Source organism: Protomyctophum bolini (genome assembly GCF_963924005.1).
Source record: "Protomyctophum bolini genome assembly, chromosome: 22".
NCBI classification, from domain to species: domain Eukaryota; kingdom Metazoa; phylum Chordata; class Actinopteri; order Myctophiformes; family Myctophidae; genus Protomyctophum; species Protomyctophum bolini.
The window spans coordinates 9,731,049-9,744,714 of record NC_137883.1 but is presented as its reverse complement, the minus strand read 5'-3'; positions in this window follow the sequence as shown (position 1 = coordinate 9,744,714).

Genomic DNA, 13,666 nt, shown 5'->3' with positions numbered 1-13,666 from the left:
CTCATTATTGCAAAATCAACCCAGACAGCACAAAGCAGGACAAGCAGCTTCCGGCTCTGAGGCCAGCTATAGTGCACGTCAGGAGATACCCTTACGCTGTACAATAGTCTTTGCATGTACTGTACTTATTATTACACCATGTTACCCTTCCTGGGATCATTGCTGCTCACAAACATCCTGAATAAACCCCACATTTGTGTGATATTAATGGTGGAACTCATAAATATGATAGCAGCCGGTTGCACTGCTCTGGCATGATGACACAGCATTGTTGTCTTTAACATATATCCCATCAGATGATGGAATATACATACATGGTTGCGGCAAGTCGTGTGGCCTGGGAAGTACTGGGAGCTGATGGTAGGTGTGGCTCTCCACCTCAGCAATCCATCTCCCAGGGGTCTAGTCTAGTGCATTGTAACGGGGACAGACTGCCGCGTGGTACTGGCTGATACCGACAATAATCCACTCCCAACTAAACAATTAATGGGAGCTTAAAGAATACAGTCAGTGTTTTCTTTCCTCTCTCTTCTTTAATTTGGATCCCTCTAATGAAATCTATCAATGACAAAACAGAAACAGAAAATTATTATTATTTATTAGTGATTAGGCTATTAACACGTACAGTGGAAACTGTTTGTAATGCATTTTGTTTACATTCACAGACACGGGGGAAACAACCCTTTCCCTTTGTTGACCCAGTTCAGTTTGGCCCGCTGGCTGCTTAAAGGCTAATTATAAAACCAATGAAATTAGCTTGCATGTTTTAACTTTAGCATTGTGTGCCGGCAGGCTGCTAATTAGCAATTACTGCTGATTAATGCCTAAATTATTCATGCACAAATGCTGTAGGTGTTAAATAGCAATATTCTCCAGCTTTCTGCACGGTGCAGATAGACGGTGGAGTGAGTGATGTATGTCAATGTGATCAGTCAGTAAATGGATCCTATTTGTAGAAGTAATTTTCTCACAAGGCAGGTGGCACATCAAAACTCACAAACAGGCAATAATGGAGGAGCTATAGTGTGGACCGCTGTACTGTAATCCATTAACCCATTCTGACCGGGAACCCGTTTTGGTGTCAGCATCATGTTATGCTTTAGCTATTGAAAAATAGCAGATCTACAAGCTCATAGCGCGCCACCGAGTGGCGCGCTACGAGCTTGTAGGTCTGCTATTTTTTGAAAAATCAAAGAACGACTGACATTTTTAGATTCAGATCTCAGGTCAGAATGGGTTAATCAGACCAGTGTGTGTCCAGTGGAAACCTGGTATGAATCTGATCTCAGGTCAGAATGGGTTAAACCTTTCCTGGCATTATGATATTGCCAGTATTTCCGTGGAAGCAGAGTTCGCTGATCTAATTGTCAATTATTCCTTCAGCCTCATTAGAGCATTTATAAGTGTAAAACAATTAGTTAAAGGACATATGCCGCCTCATGGCAACAAGGTGCATTGCTTTTCCATACTCACACAGGCCTTTGCGTTAAACAGGTGGCTAGTTGGCAGGGCCGGGTTAACACCTCTGAGGGCTCCTGGGCACTGAAGCTCGAAGCCCCCCCCCCCTTCACGCACGCGCATTTGCTAGCCCTGCTAGTTGGGACAGCTAGTGAGAAATGTTGGACGGCTCGCTTGGGGGTGCCTCATGGGGCTCAAGTCTCAATACTTTTTGGAAGTAGCAGAACTACAAGCTTGCGGGTTCCAATGTGTCACACTGTGACACATTGGAACGCCCTCAAGGACCCCCAGGGCTTCCCTGGGACAACTACTTTGAGAACCACTGCTTTGTGAGCCTGTAGGTGTGCTATTATTGCCCAGACCAGACCAGTGCCTAAAACAGGCATGCCGAGTTGAAAGTGCTTAACTGTTGTAGGCCTATGGATGCATACTGAAATATATGGTAGGCCTACAGAGTCCAAACAGTTTCTTATGTTATTATGTCACCTCACCTATAATGCTTTGCATAGTAGAGATTTGTCTCTAGTCCTGGACAGAGTGTGTAATGTGCATTCTCTACCAGTAGATGGTACTGAAACCCAGTCAATGCAGTCCCATTATATTAAAAAACACATTCAAAACCAGGGGAAAGGATACTTGAAGTCAGAGAATATACAGGATAAAAAGCTCTATAATCTCATGATTGCCCATTGATTAAAAACTGAACTAAAGTAGTGATTTCAAGTCAATAGGAAATAGAGTTGTTATTGGATTTCACCTTCCCACATAATTATGATGGATATAATAAATAAGAAAGGGCCATCACTCACGAGGCTACGCACAGAGGCCACTTTGCTTCGTTAGTGCATGCATGCGTGCGTGCTTGCGTGTATAGATATTGTAGATAGATAGATAGATACATAGGCCTATGTAATTTTTTATTTTTTACTCAATATCTTTTGAACAGTTATGGACACACACACACACACACACATGCGTGCGTGTGCGCGTGCTTGTGTGCGTTCCTGTCCAAAAGATCTTGAGCCAGAACAACAACAAAAATAAAGGTCAACAAAGGACTGTGGGACCTTAATAAGTCTATAACCTCAATTTACTGACATAATCCTCTGACTGCGTTTTTTTTGAGTGGACGTGTTCTTAACAGGGGGAGGGGGGCCGTTACCTCATTTTTAATTTAAGTTTATTAAATTAAAATGCCAGTGACCTCTGACCCCTGACCGGTTCCCATGCTCTCCCTGTGGAGCTCCGGAGGGAGCCGGTCCTCTCCAGAGAGTTGCCATGTTTGTCTGCTTATTATAATACAAGGACCTTTGGTTGGGCTTCACCTTGTTCTAAAGTGTGGTTGCTTATTTTGGGCTTGCTGTGTAGGCTACGTATTATCAAACTATAAATGCGCCACGTCTCTGTCTGCGTGCGTGTGTGTGTGTGTGTGTGTGTGTGTGTGTGTGTGTGTGTGTGTGTGTGTATGGTTGTAATGCACGTAACTAGAGAACTGTTTTCCCCACCGACTTCAAATTTGACACACGCGTTCCACACCCCACAGGTATCGAGTCGGTTGGACCCACGGTTGTCCACAAACACCACAAAAGGCTCTGGTCAGGCTCTGCCAGTGGACCTAATTAGACCAAGTGCCCTTACCTGTGCAATTCCCACCCTCTGCCTCAGCCAATTGATTGCCATGGCAACCCCACACCTGCCAATTTAACCAGTATTTAATACTTAACCAGTCAGTTTGCACTCAGTGCAGTCAGTGATTTATTTCTAAGTCCGAGCATAGACATGGTAACGCCCCGCCTGCCTCTGATTGGCCTACCGACACTGCCCGTCTTGCCTTTCGTCCGAGATGCAAGGCTACTCCGTGGTGGGAAATAATACAAGTACAAGAGAATGGCAACACGCGACAGTAATTTGTAACTTAAATTTTTGTAGAAGAGGCAAACTAATATTGTTTGTGCCGTTTGCTTTGATTGAATAATTGATTGAACACGTAGGCTTATGTACTATGATTTGATTTGACTGTGTTAGTGTTGATTATCGTGTATTAATCTAAACCAATCAGAGGCAGGCGGGGCGTTACCATGTCTATGCTCGGACGTAGTAGGCCGGTGGCCTAGTTGTTTAAAAGAGTGTCAAGGACCCCCCCCTAATTTTTGACTATGCTATGACCTCACCCTTTTAGGGCGCGGTCGCTTCTCGCCCTCAGGGTGTCTTACTGGTTAATAGTCTATGTATTTGTCTGCAGACTCCCATCTGAAAATGTTTGATGCCAGGGACCCTCATTCTTCACAATTTCTTCATTAAAAAAAAAGCTACTAGGCTTTTCAAATAGCCAATGCATACATGTTTACAAGTGGCTAAACTGACATTCGCTTCTTTTGGGCTTGTTCTCATAGACCTGGTTGCTTGTTTCTGTCGCAAAACCTGGCAACACTGGACCTCTCCCGGCACGGCAGACCTGTTGCTGCTGTGACTTGTGCAGTCAGACAGAGGTTTGGCTATTACAGTATAAAATAAGTATCCTCTAGTGTATAGTCTAAAACACAGGCGTAGCCTATACCTTTTATGGACATTACATGCAGCATGTGCATCATGGGGCGGCTGTGGCTCAGGAGGTAGAGCAGGTCGTCCAATGATCCATGGGTTGGTGGTTCGAATCCCCGGTCCTCCTGTCGAAGTGTCCTTGGGCAAGACCCTGAACCCCACATTGCCTCCAATGCGTCGGTCGGTGTGAGCTCGCCACCATTGGTGTGTGAATGTGGGAAGTGAGGACGCTGGTGTCGACTGTTCGCCGCTCCACCTCCCCAATGTATGAATGAATGGACCGCTGTAAAGTGCTTTGAGCACTTGGAAAAGCGCTATAAAAATGCAATCCATTATGTGCATGTGTAGGCGCATAATAGCCATGTCTTCATATGCCGTCGATCAATTGAAATGATGAAGCCTCTTAATGGTTCTGCGGTGCTTACTGTATGTGCGTCTCTGTGCATTGAAATGTATGTATGATTAAGGGCCAGCAGGTGTATGGGAAAATTAAGGCCTGTACCTGGGATAAGATTAGTGGGGATGTGGCCCGGGGGTCTGTTAGAGTTCATTCCTCAAGCACCGATGTCATCTAAAGCGTCAAACATAAATCCTATATGACCTGTTGTCTCCTGTTGGCCAGTCCACACATATCATCTATATATCCTCGATAATGCTATTACTAATACTAATATGTTAGTGCTGTTCTGTTGTGGTTGTACTGGCAGCGGTTGAGAGCAGTCCATCCTTGAGAGACGCCTATACGTCTATTCGTGCAATGAGTTGATGTGAACCCATTATGTACAGTATGTCCACACATCCATGGCTGGGAAATGAACCCAGGACACTGCTCCAGGCTGTGCAGACATAGGAACGTCCATGTATCAATGTCCTATTCTTGGGAGCCTCTCTCCCCCTCTCCCCCTCTCCCCCTCTCTCTCTCTCTCTCTCTCTCTCTCTCTGATGTCCATTCTCTAACCTCAGCCCCTGGGAACTTCCTCTTGACGTGTCATAGCAGAGCTCCACCCTGGAGGGACACTCCAATGTCAACAAAAAACACACCTCTCTGGTTTCTCGCTGGATTCCATGACGGAGGCCGCGGACATCGCACAGAGGTCACAGGTCACCATGATGTCCAGATGTAATCGTGCATGTCAGTGGTGTGGTGATTAGCATTAGCACCCCTTGCCTATTTTGATTGATATCAAGTTGGTGACGATGAGTATGAACCGTGATCTACACAGTTTATATTTTTATGAAAGCTTATATTTTTGAGGGGCGCTAGCGATCCGTTTGTACCACGGAAAGTGATGATTTGATTGGCTGAGCATGGAATGTGATGATGTATATCAGCATACATACGTATGATAATAAGAGCGCCCCTCACTGTGATTTTATTAAGATTAATAAAATGCACACTCCTGTTATATCGTCACCATGAGGCTGATTTGAAAACAAGTGGAATTTCTTCCTCAGCCTAGTGAGAATATATGCGTGCACAGTTTCACCGCAATCGGACACTGTGTTCACGATTTTCTGCATTTTGTACAATACGGCCCACTCTTGAAAACTTGGAACCCAATCTCAGCCAATCAGGACCTGTCTTGATCACATGACTATAGAGATCATATAACAAATTGTGTGAAATTTGTATAAATTCTGAAGGAGTAATATATTTTTAGTTTTTACATAAGTCGGCCTCTAAGGAGTGTGCATACAACATTTTACACAGATTGGTGCAGTTAAACACGAATCGGCCAGTTATAGCGCCACCATGAGACTGAGTTGAAAATGTTCTTCCTCTGCCTAGTAGGAATGTGCAAAATTTCACGGAAATCACACGAATGTGTTCATGATTTGCGGCATTTTGTTTTAAATGGAGCACTCTTTGGAAGCCAATCTTAGCCAATCAGGATGGAGTTTGAAAAATCTGAAAGAACCGTTTAGTTTCAAGGCTATATTGTATATCAATTTGCGTGATGTTTGGACACAATCTTTAGGGGTGTTAAACACTGTGCTTTGCAAAAAGTGGCCTCCTGGTGGCGCAGCTATAGGCCCATGTGAAAACTTTGGGGCAGAGGTTCAGTGGGGGGCAGAGTGTGGCTGCGATCAAGCCAACAGTACCAGAGATTAGCTTTTCACTCACACACACACACACACACACACACACACACACGGACGGACGGAGTGCAAATACTCTCCCCATGCCTTTGGCCTGGTGGAGACAATAATGTTCATAGAACAAATGGGGTCAGTAGTGATGGGGTCACCCAACAGTAATCATTTTCATGAAACACATTTTCCTGGGCGTCAAATAATGGTGATCAGGTTTTCTGGAGGCCAGCAATATGTTGGACCACTGACTGGTCCAACATATGCAGCACCTAAAAACAGTGACATTTTAAAGCATTTCCAGACAAGCCTCTCCAGTACACAGAGGGTTGCAACTTGCAGCAACACACCCACCTGTTTTTCTCATATTTGATGTGGTCCAAAAACCATCTCAGAATGATGTTTTATCATTTAGTTCTACTAGAGCGGTGCAGGTTGGACACTGGCCTACTTGGAACGATGCAAGTTGGAAATGGATGCCCCACCCAGATATCATGTCTGTGTCGCCGTTATGCCCATATATGGAGTTCTTTGTCAGGCATGCCCAAATATGTAGTCTATGCAGATGGTCAGAACATCATTCTGATGTCAGAACAATCATTGTGATGTCAGAACAGACCGGGAGGCATACTATGATTCCGACGGAGCATTGGTTGGAAGGAGCATTGGTCCGAGGTGCGTTGGGGGTCGGGAGAGGGTTGGGGTTAGGTGTAGGTGTGCTGCCCCGGGGGAGCTTAGGGTTAGGGAGAGGGTTGGGGTTAGGTGTAGGTGTGCTGCCCCGGGGGAGGTTAGGGTTAGGGTTTGAGGTACGTTGTCGTTCGAACCAATGCTCCGTTGGACCAAACACATGAACCCGAACAGACCAGCCCCATACACGGAGATATAGGGTTGATCAGGTCCAGATCCCCGGCAGAGGCTTTTGTGCTGGTTCTGGACAACTGGCTATCCGACGGACTCGACAACACAGGCACCGCAGTCCCTGTGGTGGTGTGTAACGCGTGTGTTGAATTCGAAGTTGGTGGGACGAACGGTTTCCAAGTTACGCGTAAGTACACACAGAGTGCATTTAGAGATATGTCCTCCAAAGTGCAACTGTGTATGTTATCTTCCAGCTGTAATGGAATAAGGGACATTGTCAGCTGTCAAACGGAACTGTGGCGGGAAATGTTTCTTCAGGACTATAACAGCACCAGAGAATACTGATGCTGCCGACACAACATGCTGCATGTCCGCTCGGCAACGTTGTTGTTGCTATTCACAGGAAAACATGCTGTCATTGGTCCCAGCTGTGTTTCCTCCTCAAGATGGTTCCCAATATTGAAGTAATTATGGAAACATTCCACCAAGAGTAAAATGAGAGCAAACGAGACCTGTCATTTCCCCTAATGAAAGAGGCTGTTATTATTTCTTCATAACTTAGCATTTGGCTGACTATACAGGGTCTGTGACACGTTCAATTTACATTTCAATCAGCTGGGGCGGGAGGAGGGGGGGGGGGGGGGTGATAACACAAGGCCCTCATTGATACATGCACGCGTGCACCACACACACACACACACACACACACACACACACACACACACGGTTTCAGGAGGTGTTTCATCTCTCTCTCTACCTCCCTCTCTGTCTCTGAGTCTGTATCTCTCTGGTTTCTCTCTCTCACTCACATACACACACACACACACACACACCCTCTCTTGCTCACCCGCTCGCCCTCCTTCTCTCTCCTTCCTTTGCTAGCAGCCGGCTATAATAATAGCACACACACACAACCAACCAAACCACTTTTCTTTTTTTTACATTATCATTTTTGGCACGACTTTAATGAGACGCAGGTGAGAGAAGCGCAGCGGGGAAACTCAAACCTCATGCTTGGACTGTTGACGCAGTCGGTGGAGAAAAAAAAAGAAAAGGGGAAGTGCCGCCCCAGATTGTGTTGAAGAGAGCTTAGCACGGGTCTGCAGCTTGACAGACAGGAGACAGGGCCGTGAGCGAGAGAAGAGAGCTTAGCACGGGTCTGCAGCTTGACAGACAGGAGACAGGGCCGTGAGCGAGAGAAGAGAGCTTAGCACGGGTCTGCAGCTTGACAGACAGGAGACAGGGCCGTGAGCGAGAGAAGAGAGCTTAGCACGGGTCTGCAGCTTGACAGACAGGAGACAGGGCCGTGAGCGAGAGAAGAGAGCTTAGCACGGGTCTGCAGCTTGACAGACAGGAGACAGGGCCGTGAGCGAGAGAAGAGAGCTTAGCACGGGTCTGCAGCTTGACAGACAGGAGACAGGGCCGTGAGCGAGAGAAGAGAGCTTAGCACGGGTCTGCAGCTTGACAGACAGGAGACAGGGCCGTGAGCGAGAGAAGAGAGCTTAGCACGGGTCTGCAGCTTGACAGACAGGAGACAGGGCCGTGAGCGAGAGAAGAGAGCTTAGCACGGGTCTGCAGCTTGACAGACAGGAGACAGGGCCGTGAGCTCATCTTTTACTTAAGTAACAGTATCAATACTGCAGTGCAGAAATACTCTGTTCTGGAATCTGGAATCTGGAATTCAAAAGTGCAAAAGAATTGGCATCAAAATGTACTTAGTTAGTTTTCAAATCTATACCAATCTTTTGAAAATAGCAGATCTAAAAGCTGTAGATGACAAGCTATGAGCTTGTAGATCGGGATATTTTCAAATATGGCCAAAATGTATATAGGGCTGAAGTGGTGTTGTAATAATAATACAAATCTACAAAGTCACTTTAGTAGAAGTAAAGGTATTGGAAATTGGAAATACTCAAGTAAAGTACAAATACCTCCAAGTTTTTGTACAGTAGTAGTACAGTACTTTAAAAAGTAAATCTACTTATAGTTACTTTCCACCACTCCTTGAACACATGGACATTTAGTCTTATCTGGGTATAGAGGAGACTCTGATAACAACATGTTTGTGAAGAACATTTATGTTTTCCTCTCTCTCTCTCTCTCTCTCTCTCTCTTTTGTGCTGTCTCTCTCAGGCTTGTTATCCCATTAAAACCATATGGTAGACCGCACTGCCAAATCGTCAGTTTTGATTTATCCATTATTGTAACTCTGGGATCGTATACCTTTAAGGGTCCATTTTGGCTCCATTTACAGTGTGGTAGATCCCTTATCGTCAGTCGCTCTCAAAGCGGGGTTCCGGCGGGGACCCTTGAGGGGTTTCCAGGGGGTCGCCTGCAGCTAGATGAGTGGTATCTCTGAGAGTGTACAAATGGAACCAAATGGACCCTAATGGGTCCATTTGGTTCCATTTGTACACTCAGAGTTATGTCGGCCCGTGGTCTAATGCGTAGTAAACTGGGGGCCCTTGAAATGACAAAAGGTTTGAGAATGAACCACTGCCTTTAATACCGTAGACGTGATTCCTATCTGACATAATACACATCCTTATATTTTTGGTGATGATTACAGATTAGTTTTTCCTGCTGTTCTGCCCCACTTTACCAGCCTTATAGTTTCATTCAAACCTCTTGTCTTTCCCACTTGAATATTAGAAGAGTTTGTGGGAGAGGAAGGGATAGACGCTGGAGCAGCTCGGAGTGTTTAAGCCAGTGGTTCCCAAACGTTTTCATGTCAAGGACCCCCACATTGGCACTCCTCAGCCCGTGGACCCCCATTTGAAAACATGTGCCAGGGACGCCCATAAGAGAAGATTTTTACGGCTCTAGCAGTGATTCTCAACCCGTATAATTTCAAGGACCCTTAATTGGTTTGATATGCATTAGTATACGGACCCCCATTTAATGGCATTTTTCTATCTCTGAGACCCCAATTTATATTGTAAAATCAATGTTAATTTAACTCTGAGAGTGTACAAATTACAGACCCATTTGGTTCCAAACTATCATTTAGCTGGGGTCGTCCTGGATCTCCCTCGAGGACCCCACTTTGGGAACCACTGGTTTAAGCCTTTTTTATTCAGGTGCTAGTATAAGACATGACTTCGTTTCACGATCTTCCTCAGAGTTTGTGTGACTTTGAGTTTGTGCTTTTTAAGTTGTCTTCAAACACTCGTAAGGATTTGAAAACGAAACTGCTAGTGTTTCCTATTAAAGCTCTGGTATTTATTTTATATTTAGCAATATGCCTACATTTCCAAAGGTCTTATTCAGAAAACAGCCACACCCAAGTAGTATATACCTCATGATGGCCTCAGTTGCTGCAGAGTTGCTGATAGAGTGTCTGGGTGTTGATGAGCTATCCTGGCATACACCTGGGAAAACAAACAAACAAACAAACAAACAAGCAAGCAAACAACACACTCATTTTAGAAGCATGCAACTCCTGACAGAATGCGACCAGCTGTCAGTTTTCATTTGAAAATGTTGGACAGACAGACAGACAGGCAGACAGACAGACAGACAGACAGACAGGCAGACAGACAGACAGACAGACAGACAGACAGACAGACAGGCAGGCAGACAGGCAGGCAGGCAGGCAGACAGACAGACAGACAGACAGGCAGGCAGACAGGCAGACAGGCAGACAGACAGACAGACAGACAGACAGACAGACAGACAGACAGGCAGGCAGGCTTGTGATCGCAGCTAAAGAAGAAGAAAATTGAGATACTGTACGTGCAGGGGTACTTTTTGGGTGGGTCTTTCACACTTTCATGTCCAGTCCAGCTATCTTGCACTTACACGCATCGTAAATGATGCATGTGCATTTCTCATTAGAGCGCAACTTACCGTATGTTGTACGAGTCATACAAGTTCAAGTGCAGTGCGCACACACACAGCGCTGCGCGCACACACAGCGCAGTGCATGCACTTGTGCGTGCGTGCGCACACACACACAGACGCACTCTTTTTCGCTCTCTCTCATTCACACAAACTTAACATATAGTGCATACGCAGACACAAGCATTTAGAGAGAAAGGCAGGCAGAAAGGCAGCACGAACTTGACTGATCGCCACACGCTTTGAGCCAGAATGAATCACGCTGGGAGCCGTGACCACTAAATCAAAGGACTGTTTGAACAGCTGCATTCCTTCACACCCCCTCATCCTCATCCTCTCTCTCTCTCTTTCCCACTCTCTCTCTCTCTGTCTCTCCCTCTCTCTCTCTCATCCTCTGTCTCTCGCTCTTTATCTCTCTCTCTCTCTCTGTCTCTCCCTCTCATCGTGTCTGTCTCTCTCTCTCTCTGTCTGTCTGTCTCTCTCTCTCTCTGTCTGTCTGTCTGTCTGTCTGTCCTGTCTTCACTTCTCGCTCTCAATAATGTTGATTGATTCTGATGACAATGACGATGCTTCTTTTCTTCTTCTCAATATATAGCAAGGTTTGAAGAATAACATACGCAATTACGCACACACGCACGCACGCACGCACGCACGCACGCCAGCCATGCAAAGCAGCAACCTGCTCGTCAAGAAGGGCACTTCAAGAACACTCTGCCTCCTGAGCTACTGCAGAGCTATTTATTTAATCACATCTCTTATCAGAGGAAGTACTGTTTAATATAACTTATAGCATCACACAGCAATAATAACCTTTAATTGAAAGTAATAAGTTGTGAGTTTGTCTGGACAAAAATGACCATATATCGACATGCCTGACGCGTAGCCCATATATGGCCAATATGGGATTCCGACCTCGGCAGAAATATTTGGGACATCAGCAAGAAACTGGGGGGGGGGCATTGATTGACGCATCAGGTGCGAACGATGCGACGCGTACCGCCACGTCTTGTGCTCGTATTCAACTTCGAAAACGTTGAGCAACACGGCAGCCATGAGTTATACCTGGACAATCTCTTCTATCAATGACTCTGAGCTGCTTTCTTTTTTTACAAGAAGAGGTAATGACTTCACACCGACTCAACGTAGATGTAGATAAGTCAACATGACATCTCCTGTTTGCCTTGGCTTTGGCTTCCCTGCTGCAATCTGAGTTGTACATCCACGGAGCAGACCGAGTGTGACGGTGTCTGCATTAAAAGCTCATCTTCTGCTGCCAGAACAATGGCGTTCTGGTTGCTCTGACCTTAAATAGACTGAGACGACTGGTCGGGCCTTCTGAGACGTTTTCCTTCTGATAAAAGATGGGTTTTTAATGTAGATAATGTCGTGCCTAGTCGCTCCCATGGATCTGAATAACCGAGATTAAAACGAGGGAAGCAAGAGCCAAGACCAACAGAAGATGTCATGTGTAGACCCTTTGTACAGCTGTAGTAGTTATAGACGTCACACACGTTTTACTATACCTTTTTTACTACTACTACTACTACTACTTTGTACTATATCATTGCAGAACTGAGAGGTGCGTGACAGAGATGACTTGTCTTACTTTCAGTGTCACTGCTGACAATGTGATGAACTTTTCACCTTGATGTAATTGCATTATGATACCCCAGACGTTTTGTATTGTGTTACTTGACTGACTGAGCTGCGTAACAGTCGCTCTAAGCTCCGCTGGCATTGTCTTTCACAGGTGGCATTGCCACTTCTCCCCCAGCTCACTCCACATCTGGAACAACACGTTATATAGTCTGCATGCGGAGACAGGCAGGCAGGCAGACACAGACACGCAGGCAGGCAGGCACAGACACAGACACGCAGGCAGGCACAGACAGACACAGGCAGGCTGACTGACCGACTGACACTTTTATTGATCCCACTAAGCAAATTATGTTGTCAATGTGCAAAATGATGTGCAAATATGCTTCTCCAACAATCAATAATGACAGCATTTTCCCTTCATATTCACTTTAAACTGCAGTGTTTTCTTCTCTCATAATGCAGTTTAACTAACTATTGCTGTCAGTGTCACCGACGGTGGGACCCATTATTGACACAGATGAGACATCATAGTCACAATGTTCAGATATATGATCTATTGTTGTATCAATGAATAGCCTACGTATATATTTTTTCAGGCACACCCGTCTTTGTCATATCCAGTACCGATGAGGAGAAGATGTTTCTTTGGCTTCACAGAGTCACTTGAATGCCGCCGTCTTCACGGCAGCTTTTATTTCATATCATATTCTTATTTTTACAGCGGCGGACAGCAGGGCACACACACACACACACACACACACACACACACACACACACACACACACACACACACACACACACACGCTGTCACACCCAGGAGCTGTTTTCCAACTTTTGGATCCTCGTTCCCAGGTTCACTGAAGAAGTTACAGGCTCAGCGCCGCACTCAAAAACACACCAAATGTCATCATTAATGGAGGGGAAAAATAGCTGTCATCCCCCTCAGCTCCGCAGATATTTTTCCAGTTGGTCTGGAGATTTTGGTTATACGCTTGGTTCTTTAAATATTTGATCTGATATCCCCATGCAACCACTGTATTATGCCAATGAGGCCTGTGAATGTATTGCTGTCAATTAAAAACGTTGATGTATACAGTATGCTTTTCTTTTGTGGTATTGAAAGTTGTAACATGGAGAACAACATAATCTCTGTACAAATGAGATAAAAGTAAAACAGCTCAGATTGTATTAAAAGTCGCCCTGTGAGACTATTGTTATTATTATTAAATACTCTGTCTGTCTGTCTGTCTGTCTGTGTGCAGGGAGGTAGAGAGCATGC